Source organism: Carettochelys insculpta, chromosome 6 (assembly GCF_033958435.1).
Source record: "Carettochelys insculpta isolate YL-2023 chromosome 6, ASM3395843v1, whole genome shotgun sequence".
NCBI classification, from domain to species: Eukaryota; Metazoa; Chordata; order Testudines; family Carettochelyidae; genus Carettochelys; species Carettochelys insculpta.
The window spans coordinates 7,102,065-7,110,078 of NC_134142.1; positions in this window are offsets into that span (position 1 = coordinate 7,102,065).

An 8,014-nucleotide genomic window follows, 5' to 3' on the forward strand; every position below is an offset into this window, starting at 1 on the left:
ATGCAATAGGTTTGCCATGAAGAGCAACCAAGTCAGAACTTGGTCTGTCATCAGTTAAATGTCCTTTCCTAGGAAGACTTTTTCTTTTGCATTTCAGCCAAGGGAAATACTTCATTAGCTGGTGCAGTTGTTCTTCTAGTGATACAAATACAGGTTGAACCTCTCATGTCTGGCACCTTTGAGACCTGACCGGTGCTGCACGAGAGAATTTTTTGGACCATGGGAGGTCAATGTTGTCTAGCAGCATTACCCACACTTCCACTGCTCGCTGGGCTCTTAGAAGACATGTAGGGGTAAATTAGAGCTATGTAACAGCACAGAACACTGAGAGCCAGGACTGGTGGCTGGGAACAAACTTTATGGGATCACTGGAAACTTGGCAACACCCATAAGTGGTTGTCCAGCTAACTAAAATCAAGCTGGATTACAGATATTGCTAGATGAGAGAGTTCTGGATTAGAGACGTTCAACTGTAGTGCCATTTGAAGGGGAGAACTCACTTTAAGAAGAGAAGTCAGACTCTTGTTTCAGGATGTTACCATGCTGTTCTCTTACTCCCTTCTAAGTTGGCAATTATTTTGAGTATACAAAAGAGACTTCTAAACTGCTAAATTAGAAACCTAATGCCACGTAAACAGAAAAGAATGAATATTTTTGCAGGTGTGATTCATCAAACAAAAGTTCTGCTGAATATGAACTTGTAAGATACCAGAGGAGGGGGGAGTACATGGCTGTTAATGAAAAAAATAATTCACAACATACTTTGTTTCCTCCCCAAGGTCCTGAGCAATTGAAGGCACAGATATTTTGGCAGAGAAATCGCACGAACGAAAACCAAAGAGGAAGAAGGGAGGGATTTAGAGTGAAGAATGATTGCATTATATCCATCTGTAATACTTTCTGATTCGCTCTCTGGCAGAGAAATAGGGAAGCCTCCATCCCATATTTCTCAGGCATGTAAGATGATTCTACGTCTCCATTAATGCGATTTAGGGTACGTCTCTACATAGAGCGCTGCAGTGGCACAGCACTATCTCTGTGCCTGGTGAAAACGCTATGCTAGCATGAGAGAACTCTCCCACGGGCACAAAAACTTCCTCCTCTACGAGCAACATAAAATGAGTTGACAGGAGAAGTTCTCCCACCAACAGAACGCTGTGCACGCCGCAGCCTATTTCGGGGTACCTTTGTGTCGCTCAGGGCTATGGAATATCCTGAACAAAAAGATAGTTTTGCTTGCCTAGATTATAGCGTAGGCCTAGCCGAGCACTCTATTTACAGCTAGATAGTTTTCCTTTACTGACCCTTGCAAAAGACAACTGAAGCTTTTAAAAAGGAAAAATTTCTAATCAATGCATATGGGACTTAAGATAATCAACTAGTATGAGATTTCCCCTAGAAATACCAAGCTATGTGTTCTGGCTGAGAGAAGTAAGCAGTGGTAACTATTTGAATGTTTTCCTATATGTGAACTGAGATTTAATTTAGTATTAGGAAAATACAGAGTCTTTTATTATAAATATCTCTCCTTTGAACTGTGTTAAAACTCTTTGCTATGATGAACTTCGAGCAACTCAGGCTACAACTGTCCTGGCAGACAAATCACAAACCAAAGGGAAAGGACAGGCTTTTAGAATGAAATAGTTTTATAGGGATGGATTTTGCCACATCATGGCATTGTAAGAAGGTTGCTCTGGAATCTTATAGCTATTATGGAAGCGTTTGTATTCTGGAAATGCATTTAACCAGTGAGCCAAAATAAGACGTGTTGGAGATGTGAAGATAAACTCAGATGCATAATCTGAAGTATGCACTAGAAGTAAAGTAATGCACATTGCATATCCTGGCACATTTTCATAGGCTAGCTTTCTGTTTTGCACAATGACTTCTTAAAATCTACAGCGAAGGGCATACTCTCCCCCTGAGCCTACAGTGCTGTTTGAAGAGTTTTGACAAACTGAAATGAGCAGCAGTGAGTACTAGATAGAAAAAGCTCTTGTGCTCAGTGATTTTACTTCTCACATGTCCTGTACTGGTGGAATATTCTTCCAGAATTTCCAATATATTACTCTGCAGGCATGCCCTGGAGTTAGCCGCACCCTGAAAGGAAGTAAGCAATTAAATAACCTCTGTATTCAGGTCAGTAGGAACACCAGTGTAATTTGTCTTACCAAATCACAGCACAACAAAAGGTTACAGTTAACATCTGCACTCATTATCACTTTACTGTTCAATAAATCACAGGCATGTGATGTAACAGGCTATATATTAACAACAAAATAAACATGAGCGCCCGTTCAGCGCCTGTAGCTTTTAACGGCTTACTTTTGCTGTGTACTTTTATCATTGAGCAGCATTTAAAATATTGTGGCTATGTTACACTAATGAGTTTTGCTGACAAAATCAGTGGAATGGCCACGCACAAAATGCGTTTTGTTGACCGTTTGTCAACAAAACTCAGCACTTTCGCGGGCAGCGTTCTGCCTCTCAGCCATGAGGCATAACGCTGCTGTTGACAGATTCCATCGACAAAAAAGCCGTGTGTGCGCTCTAGGAGGCCTTCTCTCCACAGACAGGGCATCCAGAACAATGGGCAGCCCTGTCTGCTGTGCTTCCGGGTGCCTCTTTTGTTGAGAGAGCAGCCAGGAAGTCTGGCTGCTCTGTCGACAGAAGTTTGGTTGGGAAATCTCTTCTGACAGTGAGTTCTGTCGATAGAGCGCTGTAGTGTAACTGGAACCTTTGGGAAGGAAGCACTCATTAAAGCCTCTTGCTCTCAGACCCACCTTCAGTCATATTTGGTGCTGCTCTTGGGTGCCTCAGGAACCAGTCCAAGCTGTGAACAGGCAGGCAGAACTGCATAGCCCTTCGAGGATGGGGGTTAAGCACGTTATTAGCCTGCAGGAAGGGAAGCTTTCAGCGCAGCCATCTGTTTTGTGAAAGAATAGACCACGGCGCTCCAGGGAGCTCAATTCAGCAGCTTTCAGGAGCCACTAGAATTCATTTAATATTTTTATCTAACAGTTAATCTAAAATAAACACAGGGATGCCTTCATGCTGCTTTGAAACATCCATCCTCGTGTGCGAGTGAAATACATCCCGTAAGAATGCCAAGCCAATGATGGAAGAGTCTCTCGAACCCACTGCTATATATTCAGTTTGAAACAGCTGTCTCGCCATCCCTGGGCACAGTTAAGGAGTAACGAATAACCGTCTGCAAATCAGAGCGGTTAGATTGAAAATAGATGTCACCAGTGTGTCCCCAAAATGCCTTTTAATGCACTTTAGATAATAAAGTCCTCCAGTAACCATCTCTGAAGGGCAAGAGGCTGGCCCAAATGCGATGCAGTTCTGCAGGAATGTTCAGAAACGGCTCCGTCTTACAATAATGTTACTGCAGCGTTTCAGGCTGCTGGAGGATCCTGAGACAAGGTTAAAGGGGAAAAGCTAAACACCGTGGCCGCACTGCAACAGGTCAGTACCCAAAGTCTTCCTGCGATGCTCAGATGCTGAGAAATGGTTCAGCCCGTCTCTGCAAGATGGTACGATTGTTACTTCAAAAATGCCTGAAGTAAAATTCTCTTGGCCCAGAATAGCTATCTACCCTGTGAAGTGCTTTCCTCGCGCCGGGTTTACAAGCATACTGAGATGTACCTGGCGCTGCTCGGCTCGTTAAGTGACGGCACTTTTTGAAAAGAAAGGAAAAATGTACGCGCTTTGCCCCCAGTGATGGTGTTTTTCAAAAATGAAGAAGAATGAAGGCTGGGGTGAGGGTCGGGCGTGAGGAGGGGCAGAGGGTGGGTGGCTTTGGGACGAGGGTTGATGGGGTCTCAAGGTACGGGGTGGGGGTGCAGAAGTTAGGGTAGAGGTCTCAGGACAGGGGGCTGGGAGGTGGGGACAGGGTTGCTGGGGCCACCCATGGCAGTGAGGATAGTGTTGTTCCAGCAGCAGGTCCTCCCAGGGGGCCGGGGCTGTGCTCCCCGTCTACCAATGACTCCTGGGAGAGGGGGATCCGGGGCTGTGTGCTTGTCAGGTGGGGGTGGGGGCTCCGCAGGCTGCCCTGGCCTGCAGCTGCTCCCCGCAGGCCTGCAGCTTCTCGAGGGGGTCTTTATTTGCGGTAGTGGCTGCCCCGTCCTGCAGCTTGTTGGGAATTGAGCAGCACTCTGCAGCCTGACCCCAGACTCTAAGCTGCCACCTCCATCCTGCAGCCTGTTTGGTTGGGCGCTTTGGGGGCTGGCCAGGCTCCAGGGGCTGCCTCCTATCTCCAGTGCCTCCTGTGGCCTACAGGCTGTCTGGGGGGGGCTACTTTGGTGGGCTGGCCCCCTCCAGATGCTCCCCATGGTCTGCAGGCTATCTGGGGAGGAGCAGGCTCCAGGGGGGCTGCCTCCAGCATCCCCTCTCATGGCCTGTAGGCTGTCTGGGGCTGCCTCCCTCTCCATCTTCTGCCTCTGCAGCCTGCAGGTTATCCACAGAGGAGGCAGGCTTTGGGTTTGGGGCGGGGGAACTCCTTACCCAGTCTTTGTGGAAGGCAAGATGGCAGAGCCCCAGCCATGCTGGGCTCTCTTTTGTGGCAGCAGCTGCCCCAGTGGGACACACTCAGTATCACATCCCTCCTGTCTATGCCCCTTCCTTCTCCTTGTCCCTTCCCTTTCTATGTTCCACGAAATCCTGGGATTTCAGGCATTTCCCACTTTCCAGGCACAACCAAACCCTGACCTTGGTTTAAGTTAGGGTAAGAGGAAGCTGTGTGCCAAATGTTGTGGTCATAGCTCTTCTAATTTAAGAGGAGTTCTTGAACCAACATAGCACTGACAGACAGACAGACGCTCTAAAATATAGAGACATCTGTCTATTAAGCTGTCTCCTTTTTTAAAGTCACTTGCTATTTTTGCTATCTAGAAACAAAGCTGTCTTAGCTAGCAGGCTGGTTGGCAGTGTTCTACTAGCAAAAGAAAGTTAGTATACGCTAAAATAAAAATCTGCAAACCTGGCTGTCTAAAATTAGGCTCCCAAGTACATATTTAAGAACTGAAAAAGTGCTCTGATTTGCGAAGCTGTCACTGCTCAGTCGTTTCCATTTATTTCAAACTAATATAAGCTGGGGGTGCACAGGACCTTTGAGAACTTGTGCAATTTTAACTTAGGCTGCTATGTATAAATTTAGGAGCTTTATTCTAGGCAATTAGGTTTCTGAGCTTTGTTTTAAAGGCATAGTAAACGGGTCAAGTGATGGATCAAATATATTTTTGGGTTAGGTGTTTGTTTTGTAGGAAGAAAAGGAAAATGTGTTAAAATACGAAGTTTTCTTCTGCACGGATACCTTTTGAATGCTATGCCAAGCAATAATAGTCTTGTATGCTACTGGATAACTGCTCACTGATTAAAGAGCACTGGAATGGAGGTGGGAAAAGCAGTTCCCCTTAATTACTTGCACCATAGCTGAGAACCCTGTAACCATCTGAATCAAATGCCCTGAGGTAATAATTCTCCAAAGGCTTAAGCATATGCTTACCTTCCTGCAGAACCATATGCTTACCTTCCAGAAGAATTCCACAGAGACTTCAACAATCTGCACCCCACCATCAACTTATGCCTCGATGACTCCACGCAAGGGATACATTTCCTGGACACTACAGTATAAATCAAGGATGGCCTGATCGGTACCACACTGAACTTCAAAAAGATCTCAGCAAACTGAGTGATTGGGCAGCAAAATGGCAAATGAAATTTAATGTGGGTAAGTGTAAGGTAATGCACTTTGGGAAAAATAATCCCAATTATACATACAATGTGATGGGGGCAAATTTAGATACAACAGATCAGGAAAGGGATCTTGGAATTATAGTGGATAGTTCTCTGAAAACATCCACGCAGTGTGCAGCGGCAGTCAGTAAAGCAAATAGGATGTTAGGAATTATTAAAAAAGGGATAGAGAATAAGACGAAGAATATCATACTTCCCCTGTATAAAACTATGGTACGCCCACATCTTGAGTACTGCGTGCAGATGTGGTCTCCTCACCTCAAAAAAGATATACTGGCATTAGGAAAAGTTCAGAAAAGGGCAACTAAAATGATCAAGGGTTTGGAAAGGGTCCCATATAAGGAGAGGCTAGAGAGACTGGGACTTTTCAGTCTAGAAAAGAAGAGATTGAGGGGCAATATGATAGAGGTATATAAAATCATGAATGGTGTGGAGAAAGTGACTATTGAGAAGTTATTTACTGGTTCCCATAATATAAGAACTAGAGGACACCAAATGAAATTAAAGGGTAGTAGGTTCAAAACTAATAAAAGAAAATTTTTCTTCACACAGCGCACAGTCAACCTGTGGAACTCCTTGCCAGAGGAGGCTGTGAAGGCCAGGACTCTAACAGAGTTCAAAATAGAGCTTGATAAATTTTTGGAGGTTAGGTCCATAAATGGCTATTAGCCAAGGGTAAAGTATGGTGCCCCTAGCCTTTAGTCAAAGGCTGGAGACAGATGACAGGAGACAAATCGCTTGATCATTGTCTTCGGTTCACCTCCTCTGGGGCACCTGGCACTGGCCACTGTTGGCAGACAGGATACTGGGCTGGATGGACCTTTGGTCTGACCCAGTATGGCTGTTCTTATGTTCTTATGTACTGGAAACCCACTGATCGCTATACTTACCTACACCCTTCTAGCTTCCATCCTGCACACATAACTAGATCCATTGTTTACAGTGAAGCCCTTAGTTACAATCACATTTGCTCTGATCCAACTGACAGAGACCAAAAACTACAATATCTTTACCAAATATTCACAAACCTGAATTACCCACCAGGAGAAATAAAAAAACAAATTGACAGGGCCAGACAAATACCCAGAGACCAGCTACTCCAAGATAGGCCCAAAAAAGCCAAGAACAGAACACCACTGGTCATCACCTACAGCCCCCAACTCAAACCACTGCAATGCATTATTATTAAAGATCTACAACCTATCCTTAATCAGAATGCCACACTCCAGAAAGCCCTAGGTGACATGCGTGTTCTGTCCTACAGAAGACCTCCCAACCTTATGAGGATCCTCACCAACAGCCACAGTCTATACCCCAGGAATACCAGTCCTGGGACTTTTCCTTGCAACAAAGCCCGCTGCCAGCTTTGTCCACATATCTTCTCTGGAAATACCATCACTGGACCTAACCAGGTTATTCACAGAATCACGGGCACTTTCCCATGTTCCTCAACTAACATCATATATGCCATCATGTGCCAACAATGCCCAGATGCTTTGTACATTGGACAGACTTCCAGCTCCTTTAGACAAAGAGTTAATGGGCACAAAATAGACATAAAGACACTCCAGGTCCACAAACCGGTTAGTCAACATTTTAAAGGAGTGGGCCATTCTGTTAATGTCTTAAGAGTTTGCATGGTATTGAAGAAAAATTTTTGCACCACTATTGAAAGCGAGGCAGCTGAGCTGTCTTTTATATTCAAATTCGGCACATTAACACGTGGTTTGAACCAGGATGGGAATTTTCTGAGTCACTATAGGGGCTCGTTTGCATACTTGGCTTAATCTAATTCTTGACCTTCCACCCCTCCACCCCTCTACTTTCTGATCTGGTCACCTTGATCATTTTTTTCTGATTTGTCCTCCTTGCTTACTGTTTTTGGTTCTCTGTGCCTTAAATATTGAGTCTGTTCTGGCATGGCTATGATCTGAAGAAGTGGGTCTGTCCCATGAAAGCTCACCTAATAAATTATTTTGTTAGTCTGTAAAGTGCTACTTGACTGCTTTTTTGTTTTGATAGTATATAGACTAGCACAGCTACCTCTCTGTTACTATTCCTGTACTATGAGTGAGTTGTTAGTTGATTTCATTTGGGGGGCAATGCAGGGTGTGATTTTAAATGTTTGTCTAAGGTGTGCGTAAAACACAAATGTAGTCATTTCCAGAGACAGCTACTTACTGCAGTGCTGTGCTTTCCCAAAGAACTCATGTTTTGCCGTTGTTAAGACAGAGGCATAGTGGTCACACTTAGC